The 25,641-nt window shown below is 43.8% G+C and overlaps 1 long non-coding RNA gene across 1 annotated transcript; it reads left to right on the top strand.

Annotated features, from left to right (window-relative positions):
* The first annotated feature begins 2,403 nt into the window (after positions 1-2,403).
* On the top strand, positions 2,404-25,641 carry LOC143773543 (uncharacterized). Its single transcript, XR_013215223.1, has 3 exons — positions 2,404-2,446; positions 24,221-24,258; positions 25,560-25,641. It is a non-coding gene; the product is annotated as an uncharacterized LOC143773543 (long non-coding RNA).

Below are 25,641 nucleotides of genomic sequence, written 5' to 3' on the forward strand. Positions count from 1 at the left end.
ACTCTTCTGTAACCTAAAGCTACAGCTTTGAAATAGGGAAATATTCGTTATTTTTAGTGCGATGGCTGTCATCGTCTTATGATGTCATAGTTAGGATCTTTGTGGTGATCAATTTTTGGAAAACTTTTAATATGTTGTTCCCCACATATAATAGTAATAAAAAAAATCATAAAACGCTTTCTTGGAATTTGTTCCGGGTCAAACTGTATTTTGACTAGACTAGATAGGATCTTGGAGATGAGAATACCTCTTTAAGAAAATATCTAAAGTTATTAGGAATATTATTGTAATATATGGTAAAAATTAAATATTACAGAAATATACTCTACCCCAAAAAAGCACATGGAAGATTTTTTTTTTCTGAAAAACTTTGCCTTTACAAAGGCAGTTAATCCAAGGCAGTTAAGTTTTACTACCTAATGATATTGGAAAAATCAGTTTTGTCTTTACATAAAATCTTGTTGAGAAGGCTTAGAAATATCCCACAGAGAGAAAATCATCTCCTCTCCTATCATCTCGTAGTTCAAATGGCTGCTGTGCGTCTGTTTTTTGGGTTGTTTGTGCCACTCTGTTTTTCACTAGAGCACAGCGTGTTCCCTTGGCTGCCTGAATCACATGTGTCACAGACAAAGGAAGCCAGCAAGTTCATAATGAAAAGCAACTGTATAATGAAACTTTGCAGCCATCGGACGAGCTTTTATTGACATAGATCAGACCGAGCTGCTCCTGTACAGAAACCAGAACAAACTTCTATCCATTTTAATAGTAAAAAAAAAAAAGCAGACAATGCAATGACTCATTTTGAAGGGGAATGCTATTAAAATAAATGTGGGTTGTTTTTTTATGATGCTCTACTGCAAAATATGAATAAAAAATTATATATGTGTCTTCTTAGATATAGAGCTTATTATCTGTATCATTTGAAGTATATTTTATTTCTCTAAAAATAGTCTAAATTTGAGCAAGTATAATTAATACAAAAATTGAACAAAATGTTCTGTTTATGTATGTAATCTGTTTGTTAATACAAATACTTTAGTTTGGAAAAAGAAAAAAGTTATAGTAATATTAGGCTTTATAGAAATATAAAAAAAGGCATTAAAATAATTGAATTAATGTACTAATTTTCATATTTAAATTTTTATTTTTTTAATTTAAGAAAAAACTGCACACTGGGGGCATCTTTGCTGAGATTTTTTTTCCTCTATTGACATTAAAAATATCAATTGAAAATAAAAAATAGACATATTTTTTCCCCATGTAGCATGAAGACGTGGTCTACCATAGAATAAGAGCTCAAAATATTTCCCATACTGTAAAGAAAAAACATAAATGTGGGTGCTATTTCTATCGCAGGTGTCAAACCGACCTCCACCTAATATGTGGAAATGCTGGAAAAAAAGATGATATTTTATTGATTTTTAAATATGCGGAAAAATATTGTAAGCGAACTTGTGCTATACAGTTGCATAGGACTGCCATTCATGGTCATTGTGAAAAAAATATATACCAGAATGCTTTTGGTGCCAATCAGACATATCAAATAGTATTGGTGTTTTTCAATAGAGCTTATTTTCATGACTTGGCCTATGTGAACATGAAATATTATACTATAATGTACATAAGACGCACGAACATCACAGTGAGTATTACCATTGATGTCCCAAAATAATATGTGACTATTAAGTAAGTAAGTAAGGGTATTGGTACCATAGGACAGATTTCTGCTCCAAATTTGTTTAGAGGTTTGTAAAAGACATGGCCTGTTATTGTTAATTTACAATATAGAAACTGGGTCAGTTGTGTGGCTGGGGCGAACCCTAAGGCAGAGTGGGCTTTAGCCGTAATCCAATAATTGCTCATTCGTCTTAGACATCTGTCAAGCGCAATCTGTTAAGGTGTCCATATATAAACATTTATTGGCAGCGTCATATAAAGCCAAGCTCCACATAGGGACATGTAATAACAAATTACAGTGCTGCTGAAATATATCGTGATTATTATTATTTATTGGTTTCTTTAACTACAGCATCTCCCATAGTGATGCAAAGAAGAGCAAGTAGGATAGAACAGTTAAACAACACGTATAGGATAGTTACTGGATTTACCTTAGACACATAAATGATGGACAGGTGCTCTTTACAGAATGATTGGATATATTTTTTTGCATCTAATTTTTATAAATTTTAACAATTCCTCTTAATTATTATATTCTCCTTTATGCCAATCAAAATGGCAAAAACATTCAAATAAAATTATCCTATAAGTGTCCCGGGAGGAGTCTCCCCTAGGCTTTGTGTATGTGAGCAATAGGGTTATGACAGTTGAGGGCCTGTAACTGTGAATCAGCTAACAATATAATACATCGGGGGAGCTGATTGGCTGACTTTCAAGAGCTTAAATGGGGCCTCAATCAAAAAAGCCCATAACAGCAAATTTTCACAATGTAAGCACAATTTGGTACTACCCTAACCACTTCCAATCTCAATCCTTGTTGGAATGTGAAAACAGTATAATATTGAGTTCTTTGATTGCTTAAAGGGGTATTCCCATTATCAAGTAGTTGTAATAATAATATCATGAGCAAATACCTACAATTAGAAATGTAGTATAGTTTTCTAATTCACTATGTCTCTTTCTTCATGTGCAGGGACTGCAGAACCTTAGGTATTCATGGTTACGACCACTGATATAGTGCCAGTTAGTTAGCTAGTCGCTAGTGGTCGTAACCATGGATACTGAAGGTCCTGCAATGCCTGAACATGAGGAAAGAGACATAGAGACTCAGAAAAACTATAGTGCATTTCTAATTGGGACATATTTGTTAATATTGTTATTATTATTATTATTATTCCTACTACATATTGGGATAGGATAGAAGACAAGAGAATCAGCCGAAGAAGCCAACGTGAAACGCGCATTGGGGCTGCGTTTGTGGTGTCTTAATGAGGTACTCTGGGTAAGAGCATTCCTGTATTTATGATTTAGGTAGCAGAGATATAGCATACTATTATATGGCACCTTATGGTTCCCTGTTGTGAAGGGCTTTAAATAATTAATATTGTGCAATGGTTAATATACTAATGCACCTTTCCATTTAAGCAATAGCACTTTTTATGTTTTTCATGAATGCTGTGCCCACCTTACTACATGATTGTTGGGACCCACATCTTTTGTTGTCCATCCCTCCCTATGAAAGTTATTTTGTCATGATATTAATTCTTGTATATTTATGTGCCTTTTTGTGATTTAATAAAGAAAAAACTTTTTTAGTACATTTTTTTCTTGGACTGTTACTCCAGGTTTTTCTTCTATTAATACTGGGATAGGATCTTGGAGATGGGAATACCCCTTTAATCTTAGTAACAGCATTTACACTGTTATGTTGTATCAATTGTTCTGAGTGTGGCCAAAATAAAGTTTCATTAGTGATGCGAGTTTGTAAATATTCTATTGCATGACACAGTGATGACACAACAATTCCACCCATATTTTAATGCCCAAACCATTCCATTTACATAAAGAATTACCTATAAAATTCTTAGAAGTGCTTATAGAGTAGGAATGGAACTAAGACAGCCGTGTCCAATGTCGGACTGGCGTTCTAAGAGCCCAACAGTAACTTACTTGAAGGCCCCACTTTTCAACTACATGCAAATGTGACATTATCTTCAAACACAAATTTATATAACAATGAATTGGGTAGATTCCTAAATGAATAAGATTCTGCCTTTGCCTGTATATAGTGATTCCAGTATATTGTACAAAGTGCTGCTCAAATAAGAGGGTGGTGGCCAACTCTCACACAGGGGCCCACCAGAGGATTCTCCTGTTCACCTGTGGGCCAGTCCAAGCCTGGCTGTGTCAATTGAAAGATAGAAAAAATAGTGCCTGTGTAACAAGGTGGCACTGGGTGGTAGTAATGGCCAAGTTTACTAAGACACAGTCAGTGAGCACCCAGGCCCCTTGCACACAAACAGACAAGTGAGGTCCTAGTCCTGTGGTATTGCCAGTTACCTCCATCATACGTGTACTCCAGCTGCTGGGGATGAGCTTGCAGGAAAACACCACAGTCCATAGTTCTGTTCTAACAGGAAAACTTTACTATAACAATGCAATGCTTCCTGCTCTGTCCCTGCAACTTTGTGAGATGGCACGGTCTCCACAGTTCCCATCCAGGCCAGGAACCATGAAAGTCCTTCTGGGTCGGTCCTCAACACCAGGACCCGTCCACACTGCCCGACAGTCCATGTTAGTGTACTCCTAGGTTGAAAAACCAGAAAAAACGTACTATCCTTAAAACGATATTTTATTATTAAATTGTCTAAAATCCCAATAGATAAAACTCAAATGTATGCAATCAACATCAGCCAAATGGGTTGGGTAAGCTAGAAAAATAGGGAGAAAATAGCAGATACCTATTTTTCTAGCTTACCCAACCCAGTTGGCTGATGTTGATTGCATACATTTGAGTTTTAGGATAGTGTACTCCTAGGGCACCCTCTGCTCCTGGCAGTGAAGAGCGTCTTGCCTCGGGCAAGCCTGCCTGGGATCTCCTGCAAGAACAGGAAATCCTTCTCCTGTAAACCTGGTGGATTGGCCCCATTTTTAACTCCTTCTGTCCTTGAACTAACTTTATACACATGTACTGTAGTCACATAACATTCACAGTACCTTACACGTTACACATAAAACTTGAGGGAATCATTGGGGTGCCACATGGGCTCAGTGTGTAGGAGAGAGGAGGCAACTGAGGTTCCTTACAACTGTTTGAAGGGAACCTGTCACACTGAACATGGTGTCTAAATTGCAGGCTGCATGTTACACAGCAGGAGTAGAGTAGATTGATAATCAATTTTGTGGGAAAAGGATTTACAGTACATTTGTATTTTATTCCTTTAAACTCCAGCTCTTTCTATGCTTAGAAGTCCAGAAGGTGGTCCTACTTATAGACTGACATTCTGTCCAGTGTAATAGTACATGCAGACCAGACATAGTTGACAATCACTAAGTCAATGTCACCAGATCGATGGGGGACACAAGCTTGAAGAAAGCCATCAGTGTCGGTTCAAGAGGAAAGGAGGTTTTTTTCTTATTTCATTTAGCATACTGGAGTCATTTAAAAGGGGTTGTCTAGTAATTGACAACCTTTTGTGACAAAGTCACTAGTAAAGTGCTGGAGGTGCAGCTATATACTGCAGCTATACACTACTGACAATCAGATCCTGTCTACCTGTCAGTCTAGCGCTGGATGCCTTTCTTGAAAAATATAATGTTACAGGTTATGGATACTAGATTATTTGATATGATGTTGATCCAGAGAATTAGTCCGAATACCATATGTGGAGTCAGAAAGGATTTTTTCCCCCAACATAGAGCCTACTAGCATCTTTCCCATGGCGTTTTTGCCTTCCTCTGGATTAATATGTTAGGCTATTGGTTGAGCTTGATAGAGTTAAGTCTCCCTTCAACCTTAAAAACTATGACACTAGGGCAGCCTAACACACTTTGGTACAAAAGTAGATCAGTGTATTACTCGTGTGATCACAAGTTCCCTTTGGGGACTAATAAATATTGTAAAAAAAAGTTTCACTTTCCAAAATACCAGCTTTTCCAATAAAAAAGTTGTTTAATTTGGAAAAGCATAATACTATAAAAAATCACATATTTGGAATCGCCACATCTATAATGATGCATACTGTAACACTCTAGAATGATTTAGTCCACATACTAAATGTTGAAAAAAAATAGAAATACTAGAATTGGTGGTTTTGCTTTTTGCACCTCCCAAAAAAATGGAATAAAAAAGTAATAAAGTAATAAGTTGTGCGGATTTAGAAATGGTACCAAAAAAGCTTTACCTTGTTTTGCAAAACACAAGCTCTGTAAACGAAAAAATGAAATGTCTCTCAGAATTTGTTGTAAAAATATATACCTTATATTTTTTTAATTAAAAATTGGTTTTGTTGTGCAAAAGTAGCAAAACATATAAGAACCCACAAATTGGATTTCACTGTAAGAGTATTGACCCATACTATAAAGCTATACCATTATTTATTCTGCATGATGAACACTGTAAGAAAAAAAAGTAAGAAAAAAATACAAAAAACAATACCAATATTGCTGTTTTTTGGCTCATTCTGCCTTGACCAAAAAGTAATATGTACACAAAAATGGCACCAATGGAAAATACAGCTTGTCCCTCAATAAATAAGCCCTCGATCAACACCAACAAAATGATCCATTTAATTTTTCTTGTGTATAAAAATGCAAAAAAAACTAAATAAATTGAGTATTATCATCATCATATTGACCTACAGAATGAATTTAACATGTCAATTAAAGTGAACAAGGATCAGTGTTTAAAGAAAACAAAAAGCGATCAAAAAGTCATATATACCAGAAAATGTTACCAGTGAAAACCGCATATTGTCCAGTGAAAAAGAAAGTTAGCGGCACTCACCAATGTCCATGTCCATTGTTTTTCTTTATTTCAAATCTTACTTAAAACCATCTCTGTGCCAGAGAGCACAGGTAGAGGGGGAGGGCGGCATACGCAGCAGAGTAGACAATGGCCATTTTGCTTTGGAATGCGCTTCTACGTGTCTCTGCTGCACCTGCCGCCCTCCCCCTCTCCAGGTTCCCTCTGCCACAGAGATAGTTTTAGGGAAGGCTTACCGTCCAGTTTGAAAACAATGGGAGAATGCACTGACTAGCGGTGAGGTCGTCGAGGTTACCACAAGTCACTAAGACTGGGTTCTCAGCTCACTTCGCTGTTGGGCCATTGAACTTAAGTGACCTGAGTGAGATCACCACTAGCACCGTGACAAAAAGTCTAATGGTGCAGCGCTGAGCTCAGTGGGTTTGCCACAGTTCATCATGAGAAATTTCTTACAGAGAACTGCAGTGAACTCACTGAGCTCAGTGCTGCGCTGTGAGACTTTTTCTCTCAGGGCTAGATGTAAACTCACTGAGGTCACTGCAGTTCATGGGTCTGGCTCACAGTGAGTTGAGAATGCATCCTCAGTGACCTGCGGTAACTTCAATGACTTCACCACTAGTCACTGGCGCTGCACTCGCAGCATTTCATTCTCCCGCAGTTTTCAGCCCAAATAGTAGTATCTTGGCACAACCAAGGTTGAAAACAACTTATCGCAGACATGTATTACAGCACAGGACAGTGTGTTGGACAGGTGAGGGATATGGTTGCTTTTAATTTTTATTTTTGTTTTCTTACAGGAGACCAGGGCTTCAATGGAATGGGCAATAGGTGAGTATTATCTTTGTTTATTATTTTCTGTTTTTTATAGGTGAGGAGGTCTTCAATGGAATAGGCATAAGGTGAGTATACATTGTTTTTTATTTTTAAATAAAATAGAAAAATGGTGTGTACTTGAAATAAAGGACTTTATTCTGGATGTGCATGGCAGGGCTCGGAATGGAAGGAGCACCATTTTACTTTTGAAGCGTAAAATTGCATGGAATCATTGCCATGCGAAGCAATAATGCCATGTCGCATTTGATGTGCTTTGTCAGTGGAAAACTCTCACAAGTAACCCTATTTTGTAAACTAGACCCCTCAAGGAATTTATCTATATGTGTGGTGAGTCCCTTGACAAGTGCTTCATGGAAAAGTGAAAATGAATGAAAAATTCCCACAAATATGTTGTTGTAGCCCCAAGGATAGCAGGAGAAATTGGATCACAAAATTTGTTGTGCAATTTCTCCTGAGTATATCAATACCCCAAATGTAGTCGAAAACTACTTTTGGGGCACATTGCAAAGCTCAGAAGGAAAGCAGGGCCATATTGGAGTTCAGATTTTGCTGTCATGTTTTGAGGGTGCCATGACACATTGTCAAAGCCCCTGTTGTGCCAGAAAAGCAGAAACCCATCATAAATGACCTCATTTTACAAACCTCACCCCCTTAGTGAATTCATCTAGGGGTGCAATGATCAGATTGACATATGTCTCACAGAATTTTATAACATTGAGCTGTGAAGAATGAATAATTACATTTTTAACACTTAAATGTAGTTTTAGCCCCAAGTTTTTAATTTTTATAAGGGTTAGTAGGAAAAAATGGACCTCAGTTTCTCTTGAGTGCGCCTATGCCATGCAGGTAATCGGGAAATACTTTTCAGACACAGTGCAAAGCTGAGAAGGGAAGGATCGCCATATCATAGTGATTTTACTGTTATTTCTCTATCGCCTCTCATTGGGGGACACAGGAACCATGGGTGTATGCTGCTGCCACTAGGAGGCTGACACTATGCACAAAAAAGTTAGCTCCTCCTCTGCAGTGTACACCCCACCGACTGGCATTAAGCACTTCAGATTAGCTTAGTGTCAGTAGGAGGTGGACACGGGTCTTTCATTAGACCCTTATCTACCTCAATGTGCATCGTTTTCTTTCAGGTTTTTCCAGAAGGGATACAGGGTGAACAGTCACACCTGTAATCCACCAAGGCGGACTATGAGTACGGCGTGTACTGCCACCCCGTATCCTCATAGATCCCTCACCAGGACCAAGATCCTAACACACAAGCGTGCTCAGAAGTCCGGTCCTGGCTCCGTCCCCCACCCACTCGCCCACCAGAGCTTGTCGGTTGGAGGAGACGAGGACGTCCATCACAGCTCCCATGGATGTCTGATACCTTCCCCAAGGTTTGAGATTAGTAACAGACGACGTGGGATGTTATTAGGTGAGTATTCCCAGATCCCCTCCTCTAGTTCCGGGGGGTCTCTTGGGTTCCCCTTTTTGCTCGGCGTTGTTCCCCGTTCCTAAAGGGGTCCCAGGAGTGGGCAGGGGTCATCGCTGCATTTTCAGCACTTTCTCTGCACCCTGCGCTGTGGCCTCATAGACAGCTGCACCGTGTTCCCTGCAACCACTCTTTCATCTGGCGTGGCGGCCTTTTTGACAGCCGTGCTACCTCCTGCGCTTCACCACCGTGGCCCTCTCCGGCAGTAGCCGTTTTCCTAATTTAGACCTCAGCTTCCTCCGGGGCCTACTTCCGGCGATGCGCTAGCCTGAGGCCGCGCTCCTTTCTTCTGATGCGGCGGCCTGGCAGCTGCCGCGCCTTTCTTCTGCTGTACGGCGCCAGCGCCACGGCACTCTCCGTCGGTCGCTGGATCCTAATTTAGGCCCCGACTTCCCCATGGCCTACTTCCGGCAACGCGCTAACCTGCGGCCATGCTCCTTTCTTCTGGCAGCTGCCACACCGTTCTTCCGCTGTACGGTGCCAGCTCCACGGCACTCTCCGGCGGTCGCCGGTTCCTAATTTAGGCCACGGTTTACCCGGGGCCTACTTCAGGCGACGCCGCTCCACCCACTTCCCCCTTTACTTGGGCGGGCTTTTCTCCCGCCCGACCATCCGTCCATGACTTGGCATTGCTCCGCCCACCGGCGCCATCTTAGTACTCCTTAGCCCACGCACGCCCCTTAGATCTGTGTGCCGCAGGGGAGGACTACGGTTCCAGATTCCCTTGGCTGGACTGCTGCAGATCCGCATCCCTTCCACGAAAGGCTATCTTCCCTGTGGGACCACCTACAAGCTGGGCTGCATCTTCCATCTGGAATTTCGTCGGCCGTGAGTAGCTCTGCACTGCAGACTGACACCCCCCTCTGCCCACCTGTCCCCTAACCCTCTGGCGTTTTCTTCAGGGACCTTTTCAAAATGTCTACCTCTAAAGGGGGCTGCTCTCGTCTGGGCTAAACCACCTTCCAAGTTTTTCGCACCTCACCCTGAATTCGAGGAGATCATGAACAAAGAAAGAGAGAATCCGACCAGACGTTTTCAGAGGGGAAAACGCCTTGGCGTTTTATATCCCTTTTCTCCTGAACTTACCGCCAATTGGACTGTTTCTCCCTCGGTGGATCCCCCAGTTTCCAGGCTGTCCACCAACACAGTGCTTCCACTGTCCGGCGGAGCATCTCTGAAGGATTCTAACGATAGAGTCATAGAATCCTTTGCGAAGTCATCCTTTGAAGAGGCTGCAGCTGCTCTATGCCCAGCTTTTGCTTCCACTTGAGTTTCAAAATCCATATCCAAATGGGCCAAACAACTCTGTCAAGGCATCCTGGACAGGGCTCCACCCGAACAGCTGGTGGAACTTGCCAACCAGATTTCTCACGCAGGTGAATACCTGGTCTCCGCTTCTCTGGATGCCACGTCTTGTGCAGCTCAGGTGTCCAGCAATGCTGTTGCCATCCGCCGGACCGTTTGGGTCAAGGCCTGGCAGGCGTACTTGTCTTCTAAAAAGTCCCTTACCAGCCTACCTTTTCAAGGCTCATGTCTCTTTGGTTCTAAGCTGGACTAAATCATTAAGGACGCCACCGGGGGTACAAGTTCTCTTCTAAACCTCATCGCCCTCCTCCTAGATGGCAATTTTGGTCCTTTTGGCCTTTTCGTCGCTTCGCGGCGTCAAACTCCTTCTCCCAGCAGCAACAGAGGCCACAGGCACGCCAAGAGAAGAAGACAGTATCCTTCAGGCCCACTCCTTCCTGGTGTCCTCGCTACTCCCAGGGTAGATCCTCCAGGTCCAGGACTGGAAGATCCACCTCGGCATGATTCTCGCAAGACCCCAGTCCACTTCCCAGGCTGGGCGGCCATCTCCTCTTCTTCAGGGACGTCTGGATCTCCTCAGTAGAGGACGCTTGGGTCAGGGAAGTTGTATCCGCGGGTTCCAAAATAGAGTTCATTTCTCGACCCCGGGATCGTTTCTTTGAATCCTGACATCCAAAAGACCCCACTTTAATTCTGGGTTTCTTCACAGCCATCACTTCTCACCTCAAAGCCGGGGTGATCGTTCCCATCCCAGAAAAAGAATGATTCACAGGTTTCTATTCAAACCTTTTTGTGGTACCAAAAAAAGACGGCAGGGTTCGTCCCATTCTGGATCTCAAATTGCTGAACAGGAGAGTTCTTCTGAATCACTTCAGGACGGAATCCCTTCGTTCAGTAATTGCTTCCATGGAAGCTCAGGAATTTCTGTGTTCCATAGTTATTCAGGACGCCTACCTTCATGTCCTGATATTTCCGGGACATTACCGATTCCTGCACTTTGCAGTGCTCCAGGATCATTTTCAGTTCGTCGCCCTGCCGTTCGGTCTTGCAACCGCTCCCAGGGTCTTCACGAAGATCATGGCGGCGCTGATAGCCATCTTGAGGGTCAGAGGCCTGGTTCTGTTTCCATACCTCGACGACATCCTGATCAAGGCTCCGTCCTTTTCTCGGGCTCACGAAAGTCTGTCCATCGTTCTCGACACCCTATCCCGCTTCGGGTGGCTGGTCAGTCCTGCCTTATTCCTTCTCAGCACATTGTCTTTCTGAGCATGCTCTTCGACACTCGTCAGACCAAAGTCTTTCTTCCCGAAGACAAGAGATCCATCATTTGTCGGGACGTACACTTGCTCCAGGGTCCTCAGTCTCCCTCCTTCCGATCGGCCATGAAGGTTTTGGGGAGGATGGTAGCAACATTGCAAGCGATTCCCTTCCCCCAATTTCACTCGCGACCTCTTCAGCAAGCCATCCTGTCTCAGTGGAACAGGTCTGTCTTCTCCTGGATCGCCCGATCCGACTCTCTCCCCGGGTCAAACGGTCTCTCAACTGGTGGCTTACGTCACCTCTCATCTCCCAGGGCAGGTCCTTCCTTCCAGTTCACTGGCAAGTGGTGACGATGGACGCCAGCCTGTGTAATAATTATATTGGATAACTCAGGAGACTCTTTGCGTGGAACAAGACAACTACAGGACACAGTTTTATAAGTGGTAAAGTCTATATTATCACACGGTGATTCAAACAGGTGCAGAGAGAAACTCAAGTCCACAACACTTGGTGCAAATAATAAACGCAGCTTAGCAGTCTATAGGAAACTTCAGAGGAATAAAGCAGAAAGTCTATGAAGCACAGTTATTCTTGAGGATACTTGACACGAATAAATCCTTGTCTTAGTCCAGACACAGATAGTATATGCTTATTAGGCAGTTCAAATCATATCTTAACTCAACCAGGGTCTCGCAACAGGGGAATGGTCCTTGCATCAGGAGGTCTTCCATCAGACTTGTCTTCTATGGGGGACTCCAGACGTGGACCTCATGGCGTCCCGAATAAACAGGAAGGTTCCTTGGTTCATCTCCAGGTCTCGCGATCCTCTTGCAGTGAGCGTCGAAGCTCTGGCCATTCCTTGGTCACAGTTCGTGCTGCCCTATCTGTTCCCACCCCTTCCCTTGCTTCCCAAACTGTTGAAAAAGATCAAAGCGGAAGGGGTGCTGGTCATTCTGATTGCCCCGGATTGGCCCAGGAGAGCTTGGTTTGTGGAGATCGTCAACCTTACAGACAGGCCTGGCGCCTTCTAGACAGGCCTGATCTGCTGTCTCAGGGTCCAATCTGCCAACCAAATTCTCGGTCGCTCAGTTTAACGGCATGGCTGTTGAGACCGCAGTTCTAAAAGCATCTGGCCTTTCAGACCGGGTGATTCACACCATGATCCAGGCTAGGAAGCCTTCGTCCTCTAGGATCTACTATCGTACCTGGAAGGCTTACTTCCGTTGGTGCGATTCCAACAGCATTTCACCTATGTCCTTCTCCCTGCCTTCCATTTTGGCCTTCTTTCAGGCAGGACTGGATTTGGGCCTTGCTCTTAGTTCCCTAAAGGGCCAGGTTTCTGCGCTCTCTATCCTTTTTCAGAAGACGTTGTCTTCTCGGCCACAGGTTAAGACCTTCCTTCAAGGAGTAGCCCATGCTGCTCCTCCATACAGGGCCCCGGTGGATTCATGGGATTTAAATCTGGTGCTGGAAGTTTTGAGGGGTTCCCCCTTTGAGCCTCTCAGGGAGGTTTCCCCTGCCAGTTCTATCTTGGAAGGTGGCTTTTCTTGTGGCCATCACTTATATCTGCTGCGTGTCCGAGTTGGCGGCCCTTTCTTGTTGACCTCCCTTCTTGGTTATCCACCAGGACAAGGTGGTCCTCAGGCCTCCGCCTTCCTTCCTTCCTAAGGTGGTTTCCACCTTCCACCTCAACGAGGACATCGTTCTACCTTCCTTTTGTCCAGCTCTGACTCATCCTCTGGAGCGGTCGTTGAGCAAGCTGGACCTTGTTAGGGCAGTGAGGATCTACCTGGCTAGAACAGCCGCTTTCCGGAAGACGGACTCTCTTTTCATCATTCCTGATGGCACGCGTAGAGGCCTGCCAGCTTCCAAGGCGACTATTGCTCGCTGGATCAGAACGGCAATTTTGAAGGCTTACCGGGTCAAGAACAAAGTGCCCCCTCCTGGCATAAAGGCTCACTCTACCCGGGCAGTCGGCGCTTCCTAGGCGGTACACCACAGGGCTTCCGACCTACAGCTTTGCAAAGCGGCAACCTGGTCTTCCATCCACACGTGCGCCAAATTTTACAAGGTCCATACCTATGCTTCAGCGGATGCCAGCCTAGGCAGAAGGATCCTGCAGGCAGCAGTGGTGAGTCCTCTGACCTGATGGAAGTCTGATTTTCCCACCCCAAGGACTGCTTTTGGACATCCCATGGTTCCTGTGTCCCCCAATGAGAGGCGATAGAGAAAACAGGATTTTTGGTTGCTTAACGTAAAATCTGTTTCTCGGAGCCTCCACTGGGGGACACAGCTCCCTCCCATGTTCTTCAGTTTCTGTTCTCACATTTACAGTTCTCATGTTTCTGGTTATGTTTTTCAACCTTCTTGTTTTTCTCCTACTGCTTTCTCACTAACTGAATTTCTTAATGCCAGTCGGTGGGGTGTACACTGCAGAGGAGGAGCTAACTTTTTTCTTGTGCATAGCATCAGCCTCCTAGTGGCAGCAGCATGCACCCATGGTTCCTGTGTCCCAGGTGCCATGACGCACTTGGAGAGTCCCTGAGGTTCCAGAACATCCTATTCACTCCACGCCTATGGGAGTGGAGAGGCGTGCATATTCATTACTTTAATGAGCGGGACCACATGATTGCTCTGCTGAAAAAGCTGCTGGTGCCGGAACCAATGAGATGCAGCGAGGGCTCGCCGGAAGGTGAGTAGGATGTCTTCTGGAAGCCGGTGGTTGCTGGTGTCACTTTGCGTGCTATAAGAGAAATGAATATTCATTTCTCTTTAGCAGCAGGCACAGTTAGCAGGGCCGCCGGCTACTGCGTCCTGTGACCCTCTGCTCCACCGCTCCCCCTCCCGCCAGCCCTCTGGGACAATTGACTCGTGTATAAGCCGATGGGGGCATTTGTAGCACAAAAAAGTGCTGAAAAACTTGGCTTATACACGAGTATATACGGCATATTTTTTATGTTTAGGTGCTTTTGCACAATAAAAACTATTTAATAGAAAAAATAATTATTTTTGCATCACTGTATTCTGAGAGCTATAACTTTTTTATTTTTCTGGAGCTATATGGTGTCTTGTTTTTGCAGGACAAGATTTCGTTTTTAGAGGTACCATTTCTACTTACATTCGTCTTTTTGATTTTGATTTTGTTTGGCGGTATAATGAAAAAGTATAGTTCTTTGCCCCATTTTTTATTTTTATGGTGCTCACTGAAGGAGTTAACTAGTGAGACAGTTTTATGTGGCAGATCGTTCCGGATGCGGCAATGCCAAATATGTGTACTTTTAAAAAAAATACAAATTTATGGGCGCAATATATATATTTTTGTTATTATTTTCATTTTGTTTGTTTTTTACTTTTTTACTTATTCCCTTTATGAGACTTTCACTTTTATGTGCCTGATCGCTGTTATAAACCATTGAATTGCTCCAGTTTTATAACTGTCAGGTTATAACTGTAAGTTTTGCAATGACGCAAGCCCCTTTGGACATGCTCTTTTCACAACAATTGCGACATCATCGTGGGCGTGCCTTTTAAATGCTGCAATCGATATTGATTACAGCATTTAGGGGGTAAAACTGTCGGAAGCCATGCGAGCACTACTCCTTGCAGTGATTGCGGGGTGTCAGCTGTGATATTAGCTGCACACCCTGCTGCGATTGCATGCACACAGCCCCTATGAGCGCAAAATTGCCAGGACGTATCCAGTACGTCCAAGGTCGGGAAGTCATTCCCAACTGGGTACGTTCAAGGTTGGAAAGAGGTTCATATTAATATAATAATAAATAATATAATAATATATGGGGTTCATATTATTTTAAAGATGTAATATTTACAATTTAAAAAAAGTCAGACAGACTGAGGGGGCTTCACAGGATCCTATGTCAGTCGCTGATTCAGGAAATGCAGATCTCCAACTAGACAACAAATCTCTGGAGCGATATCTCAGGCTCCTTCCAACTAAAGAGGATTTCAAATCCCTGGTGTCTGAGGTAAAGGATACATGCAGGGCAGAGATTAAGTCCATGCTTCAGGATGTTAAGCTCCTTGCAGATAGAGTGGATGCTGTGGAAATGGCGCACGATGCAACTAGACAATATATCTCAAAATTGCAGTGCCATGTAGTTTCATACGCTATGGTGTTGGGCGAGACGAATAAACATTTGGAGGACTTGGACAACAGAGGGTGCCACAATAACATTAGGGAGAGGGGTATCCCTGAAGCAACTGGTTCAGAGGATTTGTATACAGTACTCAAATCCATCTTCTATTCAAAACTGGCCCAAACTTCATCCCTTAAAATAAAGCTGGATAGAGCGCATAGGGCCCTCTGCCCCAAGGGAGCTCAATCTCAGCCCCGAGATGTGATATGTTGCGTCCATGGCTTTCAAACAAGAGAGTCCATCATGTCTAAGGCTCGTGCTCTCCGTAAGCTTGAATTTAATGGAGCCCCTATCCAACTGTATCCTGACCTGTCGTGGATCACCCTCCAAAGGAGAAGACATCTGAAACCACTTCTCACCGCAATAAAAAATAAACATCTACAGTATCGCTGTGGGGTACCCCTTTGCCCTCATTGTTGTGAAAAATGGACAGTCAACTACCTTACACTCCTTTAAGGACCTTCCAGCTTTCTGCGCTGATCTGGAAATTCCACTCTCCGACCTTAAGGATTGGGACTTGGTCATGCCTCCCGTTTCACCTCTGCCAATCTGGCAGAATGTTGAGGCCAAGAAGAGAGGCCCTTCTTTCCGGGAGACCACACAACTGGATCCAACTAGAGGGATTGTTTTTGTTTCTTTTTTCATATATGCTTACACGTTTTTCTTTCAGAAGCTGGGCTCTGTCTGATTCTCTTTCCATATGATAGTTTAAAGTTTATGATTACACATCCTCTCTGACATTTTGGTAATTTCTTTTTAGCCGTTCTTCTGTTTTGGATGGTAGGTGAAGGTCAGCATAGAATATTTTGTTCTTTAGTGTTTTGCACTTACGGCGGTTTAGTTTGGTATCTCTTACCACGACTTCCTCCCAAAGGGGGGTGCGGTTCCTCTTTTTTTACCCAGTTCCTTTCTTGAAAAATGACTAGGAAAGGTTGGGTATGCCTTCCCTACACACAGGGGGGGAGAGATGAGGAGACAGACTTGTTCTTTCACTCCTCTCTCTCCTCAAACTTTGGTAAAGCCATTGTTTTTTTGGATTCTATCTGTTGTGAATTAGTGTACTGTTTTGTCTTTGTGTCCCCTCTTTCCTTTTGTATCTCTTCCTACAGATTGGTGGGGCACATGATGGTGTTTTCTTGCTCTCTCAAAGAGATTCTGGTATCTGATGATCCTCAGAGGAGAGAATCGTTCCATATCATCCTGGGTAAAATGCTGTGCGCATTGTTTTTTTCTCTCTTCTATCAAGATAATGGCTAAAATGTTAACACTGAATGTAAAAGGTCTCAATTCTAATACTAAGAGGCGTATGGTCCTCAATGAGCTACAGGTATGGATCGCCCCCAGGCGCAGGGCAATGAGGTACTCAGCACCGGGTCCCTCGGTCTCGATTCTGGGGATGTCATCGGTGGCCCGACCCGGTCCGTGGCCCTGCTGAGGGGCGCCCAATTAAAGGTGTTAGTTTGTACGGTGTTCGTGACGCCACCTGTGGTATTCGGTCAGGGTGACTGACGCTGCTGGGGGTCCGCTGGGGTGATGGAATGGCAGCCAGATGGTATACCTTCCCACAGGTGAAGTATGTCCCCAGGGCTTCCCAAAGTGTGTGGATGATGATAGTGGTCGTTGTAAGGAGCGGTGAATAACGAGGACACAAAGGTTGCAGTCTCTTTACCTTTTACTGAAGACTTCAGCGTCCTCAGTCCACAGTACCGCTCACAGGGCTGGCAGAGTCTGGCCGGTCCGAAGGCGTATCCAGAGTTCCCTTAGCCAGGAGGAAATCAGTAGCCTTCCTACTGGTGCCTGTGTGTTGTAGTACCTCCCTGCTGAGCCCCACGGGAAAGTCCTCACAACCTTTCTAGATGTTTCTGATGTTCTCTCTCTCTGTCCCCCAGATGATATGGATAGGACAACCCGTATGACGGGGTATGCCTGGAGTTAATTTATAGGGACCCTAGAGACGCCCCTCTCCCACAATTGCCTCCGTGTCTTCTTAGGTATTTAGTTTGGGCAGCCAACTTGGAATTGACTGTCCGGCCGTTGTCTGGAGTAATGCGTAGAGTCAGTACTCCCTCAGTGTTCCGGCCACCGGCTACGCGCCTCGGAAGGAGGCTGCCGATCTCGGGGCAGGACTCCTCCCGGTATTATCTCCTTGTGCTGTGACTTCGGTTCTCACTCTCCACAATATACTTCGCTTCATGTCCTTTCTTAGGAGGCTGCCGCAATGATGTGCAGGCGCAGCTCCGTAACGTTCTATCTCTTGCTAGGCCTCTGTCAGGATCCCACCCCTGACAGGACCTCTCTGGGTCAAACCCAGGCTGCTTCTCCCCCGATGTTATCTGGTCGAAGCCCAGTCTGCTTCTCTCCCTAACTTCCCATCCAACCCACCAGTTTTACCCGTATGTGAGGAGTGCCCTAGTAGATAGAAGCTTTGCTCCCCCTGGTGGACTGGAGTGTATAGTGTAGTGTGTGACTGTGATACCTGGCAAGGTGAACTCCTTTAGTACCATCAGATGTAACTGCAGTGCCCCAGAGTCCTGGTCGTTGCAGTACTGTGGCTCCGCCACTATGGGGAGCTATGGTGCGTCTGATGGCACTGAAGGAGTTCATCTGATCAGGTATCACAGACACCAATACATTTCACAGCCGGGCCTCCGGGGGGAGCTAAGGGTTCTATTCACTAGGCCACTCCCCACCATAGTGGGTAAACTGGGGGTCAGGCAGGAAGTTAGATGAGAAAGCTGACTGGGTTGGAACCAGGCAACACCTTGTGGCAGAGGGTGTTGTGGGGGAAGATACAGTAGGGTCTCTGTCAGGGGTGGGATCCTGACAGAGGCTTGGCAACTTGAACGAACGTAACGGGACCGTGCCTGCTCAGGATAGCGACGGTGCCCAAGGAAGGACCAGAAGCGAGATAGATTGTGCTGAGTGAGAAACGAGATCAAGCAATAGGAGAACACCAGTAGGGGTCGTGCTGTAAGACCGAAGCAACACCCTACTGAGGCGCACTACCGGTGGCCGGAACGCCGAGAGGGTATTTCAACATCCAGCTTCAAGCAATACTCTAAACAGCGGCAGGGCAGTCAGTCTAAGGCGGGCTGTCTAACTTAAATCACCTATGCAGTCTTGGGGGGCAACTTGTGGAGAGGGGCGACTCTAGGGTCCCGGAAGAGCTCCGAGCCTACCCGTCAAACGGGTGCCGTCCCAACCAGAACACCAGGGTGGGACGGAGGATTAGCAGAACATCATCTAATCGAGTTGTGAGGGAACTTAAGAAACAGACACAACAGTTGTGGGGACTTTCTGTAAGCACAGCAGGGAAGGACCACAACACCTAGCGCTAGAAGGAAGGCACAGATTTCCACCTGTGAAGAGAACTCTGGAGGTGCCATTGGACCGACCGAACTTGCGCAGCCTGGTTATCCAGATTCTGGACTGAGGACCCAGAGACCTTCAGTAAAGAGGTAAAGAGACTGCAACCTGGTGTCCTCATTATTTACTGCACTGCACCACTACAGCTTCACCACCATCATCCACATCATATCTATCACTGTACGACCCTCGGCAGGGTCACGGACCGGGCCTAGCCACCGTGACAACCCCAGAGCAGAGACTCGGAGGCCCGGTACCGGGTACCCCTCGGCCCTGCGGCAGTGGGGGCGCTACATAACATCACTCCCCCTGGTGGAAGAGCGACATTACTGCAACGACCACGACTCCGGGGTGCTGCAGGTACATTGTGCAGATATAGCCTTCCTGCAGGAAACCCATTTAAATCTTGGTGGAAATTGAAACTTTGCCAAACATTTATATCCCAAAATTTATTTAGCCTCTCAGGTCAAGAAAAAAGCAGGTGTGGCTATCCTAATTTCTAGAACATGCCCTGTGCAAATCATATCAGAGATATTAGACCGCCAGGGAAGATATATCTTTCAAAGTACACACAAAGATATACCAATTACACTATGTAACATATATGTACCTAATACCTTACAAACTTCCTTCCTAAATCAAATATTTTTGAAATTATCCAGACTACCCTCGTCCGCCTGGGTTATTGGAGGGGATTTTAATGTTATTTTTTCAGACACATTGGATAGGCTCTCCATACATAAAAAGCAGCCAAACAGATCTCAACATAGATTATCTGTGGACTTTAGAAAACTAATACGCAAAGTTGGCCTTTTTGATCTTTGGTGTACTAACCATCCCACAGAGAAAATCTACACCTTTTTCTCCACTCCACACAGTACTTATACTAGAATAGACTTATTTTTTGGCAAAATACAAACACTCAGACTGACATTAGACACAGACATTGGGATAATATCATGGTCAGATCATGCACCTGTATTGCTCACCCTAACTCAATCCTCAGCTCAGACTAAAGTATGCCATTGGAGACTCAACGAGAGCCTGCTTAAGAGACCACAACATAGAGAGGATTTAGGTGGGAAGTTAGCTGAATATTTTGACATTAATAAAGAGTCAGTCCCTGTTTTTTCAACTGTATGGGAAGCACACAAAGCTGTTCTCCGCGGTGACTGTATAGCCCTAGGTTCCCATTAAAGGGAACCTGTCACCCCGTTTTTTCGATATGAGATAAAAATATCGTTCAATAGGGCCTGAGCTCTGCTTTACATTAGTACCTTTCATATCCCCTGATTCCCCACCTTTGCAGAGAAAATACTTTAGTAATCTTGCCGTTTTCATCTGTCAATCACCCCGCTCCGGTCCGATGGGCGGGGCCTAATCACTGATTCTCCTCACCTCCGGCTTTGCACTACGAATCTTCTTTCCGGCGTTGGTGTTGTATTCTGCGCCTGCACATTCAAGTGTCATCTCGCGCGTGCTCAGTATGTATTGCCCAACAGTGGGCAAAGCATACAACGCATTATTGCGCATGCGCCGGCTTTTGACGCTAACCTCTGTGCCCTGGAAGTCTTTATATGCAAATTGTGTTGCCCTGGACGCCGGAAAACTTTTCCCATCCAGGACATAACGCCATAAACCACTGCTAGGGTAAGTTTTGTGACAATTTTGCTAATCTACCTATCTATCTTTCTATCTCTTTACATCTATTATCTCTCTATTTCTTTACATCTATCTATCTCATTCTATCTATGTTATTCCTTCAACCTCTCTGATTCATTCTTTCTATCTTTCTATCCATCTAATTACATCTATCTGTATAATTCATTTTATCTATCTATCTGATTCATTCTATCTTTCTATCTGCTTTCTTCTTTCTATCTTTCTATTTATCTCATTCCTTTTTTTCTGTTTCCTTCTATCTATCTATCTATCTATCTATCTATCTATCTATCTATCTATCTATCTATCTATGTTTCTCTTTTATTCCTTTTAACTTTTTGATTCCTTCTTTCTATTTATCTATCTCATCTAAACGTAGAGTACATACAACATACACCATACATCATGCAACATACACCATACAACATACACCATGCAACATACAACATACGACATACCTTCACACGACATGCAACATACAACATGCAGCATACAACATACACCATGCAACATACACCATGCAACATACACCATGCAACATATACCATGTGACATGTGACATACGACATGTGACATACGACATGCAACATAGGACATGCAACATACAACATGCGACATGCAACATGCAACATACCAAATGCGCCATTCGACATACGACATGCAACATACCATATGTGACATGCAACGTGCAACATACGACATGCGACAGGCAACATACGACATGCAACATACAAAATGTGACATACGACATACTACATGCGACATGCAACATACAACATGTGACATACGACATGCAACATACCACATGTGTCATGCAACATACCACATGCGACATGCTACATGCAACATATGACATGCGACATACTGTACATACATACTGTACATACATACAGCACAAACAGTACATTAAACATAGAGTACATATTCACCATCACCTTGTCACATTGATCTCCGAAGCCATTGTCACCTTTAACAAATAATAAAATAATAAACAAACAATATACTTCCTGATCCGCAGACAACCAATTAAAACGAGTGTCCCTCGACGATCTCCCGTGGAGAGCATCCACATAAGCTGATGTGACCGCTCTCCAGGAATACAATAATGGAAGGTATCCTTCCACAATGTATTCCTCCGCCCCTGTGAGAAATAGTCCCTAGTCTCACTTGTGGCACTGCTGTGTGGGAAAAATGCCAGGCAGCTTTGCCATAAAGTGAGACTCTGAACTAAGGTAACCTTAGTGATACACTGCAGGAGCCATTGTCTCCTGTCAGTGTGTCACTGGAGGTCTATAGGGCAGTGACATCACCCGGTGTCACTGTTCTATAGGGGAGATCATCGTGGGACACTCATTATTAATTGGACTACGGCGGAAAGTAAGTATACGGTTTCTTTATTATTTTTATTTTTTTGCAGGCGCTTGAGTATGGTAAGTAAAGTGTGATTAAGAATATTAAAATACTTTTTTCTGTCTGTGTCTTTATTTTTTTTTACACTTTCACTACAATAGGATTAGTAATGGATAGGCATCTTATTGACGCCTCTCCATTATTAACCGGGCTTAATGTCACCTTACATTAGCAAGGTGACAGTAACCCCTTATTACCCCATATCCCACCGCTACAGGGGAGTGGGAAGAGAGGGGCTAAGTGCCAGAATTGGCGCATCTTACAGATGCGCCATTTCTGGGGCGGCTGCGGGCTGGTATTTGTAGCAAATCTGAAATATGTGTACACATTTAACATAAAAACGTTTAAAAAAATGGCATGGGCTCCCACGCAATTTTCTGCACCAGAGGGGGAAAGCCGACGGCCGGGGGCTAATATTTGTAGCCGGGGGGGCAAATATCCATGGCCCCTTTCTAGGCTATGAACATCAGCCCACAGCTGTCTACGTAGCCTTTCTAGCTATAAAATATAGGGGGACCCCAAGTAATTTTTTTTGGGGGGTCACCCTCTTTTAATAGCCAGTAAAGGCTACGCAGACAGCTGCGGGCTGATATTCATAGCCTTAGAGGGTCCATGGGTATTAACCCCTTCCCAGGCTACAAATATTGGCCCCCGGCCATTGGCTTTCCCCCTCTGGTGCAGAAAAGTGCTCGGGAGCCCGCGCCATTTTTTTTAAACGTTTTTATGTTAAATGTGTACACGTTTCAGATTTGGTTGCACAAAATCTGCATCTGCTGCCAGAAAATGCAGCTTTGTTTTTGATAAGTTGTGATGCATTTTTGGGCGCCTTGCTAGCACTTTTTTTGATTATTATTTTTAGGCAGTTTTTGATGCGGTTTTTGAAGCGTTTGTGAAACCTAACTAAAAAAAAAAATGTTAGGAGGTCATTATTGTCCAACCTCCTCTTTTACATTTGTCTAACCCACACTCCATAACACACACAGATAGACAGACAGATAGAAAGAATGAATGAGACGAATAGACAGATAGATCTACATATAGATAGGTCTATAGATGCATAGATCTATCTATTCATATATCTATCTCTAGATATATCTGGATAGATGTATGGATAGTTAGATAGATATTTGGATAGATATATCTATTTCTATAGATATATCGATCTATCGACAAATATATCTATAGATAGATTATGCATAGATCTATAATAGCAAGGCCGATGTTTAGTAAGAAACATTTATTTTTTAACATAAAAACGTTTAAAAATGTTGTGGGCTCCTGCACAATTTTCTGCTCCAGAGGGGGAAAGCCGACAGCCGGGGGCCAATATTTGTAGCCTGGGAAGGGGTTAATACCCATGGCCCCTCCGAGGCTATGAATATCAGCCCGCAGCTGTCTGCGTAGCCTTTACTGGCTATTAAAAAAGGGCCATCCCTAAAGAAAATGACGTGGGGTCCCCCTATATTTTATAGCCGGAAAGGCTACGTAGCGGGCTGATATTCATAGCCTAGAGAGGAGCCATGGATATTTGTCCCCCCCCCGGCTACAAATACCAGCCCGCAGCCAACCCAGAAATGGCGCATCTGTAAGATGCGCCAATTCCGGCACTTAGCCCCTCTCTTCCCACTCCCCTGTAGCAGTGGGATATGGGGTAATAAGGGGTTACTGTCACCTTGCTAATGTAAGGTGACATTAAGCCCGGTTAATAATGGAGAGGCGTCAATAAGACGCCTATCCATTACTAATCCGATTGTAGTGAAAGTGTAAAAAAAATAAAGGCACAGCCAGAAAAAAGTATTTTAATATTCTTAATTTCACCATACTTACCATACACGAGTGCCTGCAAAAAATAAAAATAATAAAGAAACCATATACTTACTTTCTGCCATAGTCCAATTAATAACGAGTGTCCCACGACGATCTCCCCTATAGAACAGTGACATCGGGTGATGTCACTGCTCTATAGACCTCCAGTGACACACTGACAGGAGACAATGGCTCCTGCAGTGTATCACTGAAGTTACCTTAGTTCAGAGTTTCACTTTATGGCAAAGCTACCTGGGATTTTTCCCACACAGCAGTGCCAAAAGTGAGACTAGGGACTATTTCTCACAGGGGCGGAGGAATACATTGTGGAAGGATACCATCCATCATTGTATTCCTGGAGCCCCTGGAGAGCGGTCACAACAGCTGATGTGGCCGCTGTCCACGGGAGATCATCGAGGGACACTCGTTTTAATTGGTTGTCTGCGGATCAGGAAGTATATTGTTTGTTTATTATTTTATTATTTGTTACAGGTGACAATGGCTTCGGGGATCAAGGTGACAAGGTGATGGTGAGTATGTACTCTATGTTTAATGTACTGTATGTCTGTATGAATGTACTGTATGTATGTACTGTATGTATGTTCTGTATGTTGCATGTTATATGTAGCATGTTGCATTTCACATGTTGCATGTCGTATGTCGCAATGCGCATGTCACATGGTGTATGTCGCAAGAAGCATGTCGCATGTCACATGCGGTATGTTGCATGTCGTATGTTGCATGTCACATGTCTTATGTCGCAATGCGCATGTCACATGTTGGATGTCGTATGTCGCATGTTGTATGTTGCATGTCACATGTTGCATGTCGCATGTCATATCTCGCACATTACATGTTGTATGTAGCATGTCGGATGTTGCATGCTGTATGTCGCAATGCGCATGTCACATGCCGCAATTCGCATATTACATGTTGCATGTCGCATTTCGCATGTCGTATGTTGCTTCTCACATGTCATATGTCGCATGTAGCATGTTGCATGTCGTATGTTGCATGTGGTATGTGGTACGTGGTATGTAGCATGTTTTATGTAGCATGGTGTATGTTGCATGGTGTATGTTGTATGGTGTATGTTGTATGGTGTATGTTGCATGGTTTATGTTGCATGGTGTATGTTGTATTGTGTATGTTGCATGTTGCATGGTGTATGTTGTATGGTGTATGTTGTAGGGTGTATGTTGTATGTACTTTACTCTTAGATAGATGAGATAGATAAATAGATAGAAAGAAGGAATCAGAAAGTTAGAAGGAATAGTAGAGAAACATAGATAGATTAATAGATGGAAGGAAACAGAAAAAAAAGGAATGAGATAAATAGAAAGAAGAAAGCAGATAGAAAGATAGAATGAATCAGATAGATAGATACAATGAACTATACAGATATATGTAATTATATGGATAGATAGATTGAATGAATCAGAGAGATTGAAGGAATAACATAGATAGAATGAGATAGATATATGTAAAGAAATAGAGAGATAGATGTAAAGAGATAGATAGATAGATAGATAGATAGATAGATAGATAGATAGATAGATAGATAGATAGGTAGATTAGGAAAATTGTCACAAAACTTACCCTAGCAGTGGGTTACGGCGTTAGGTCCTGGATAGGAAAAGTTTTCCGGCGTCCAGGACAACACAATTTGCATATAAAGACTTCCAGGGCACAGAGGTTAGTGTCAAAAGCCGGCGCATGCGCAATAATGTGTTGTATGCTTTGCCCACAGTTGGTCAAAGCATACTGCACAGGCGCTAGAGGCTAATGCAATGCAAAAAAATGACGGAAAAAATGACTGTGCTATTCACAGATCGACTTACGTCTGACACGCTGAGGAGCGGTGGGAGAGACAGCGATTAGGCCCCACCCATCGGACCGGATCGAGGTGATTG

This window comes from Ranitomeya variabilis, chromosome 5, assembly GCF_051348905.1.
Source record: "Ranitomeya variabilis isolate aRanVar5 chromosome 5, aRanVar5.hap1, whole genome shotgun sequence".
Taxonomy (NCBI): Eukaryota; Metazoa; Chordata; class Amphibia; order Anura; family Dendrobatidae; genus Ranitomeya; species Ranitomeya variabilis.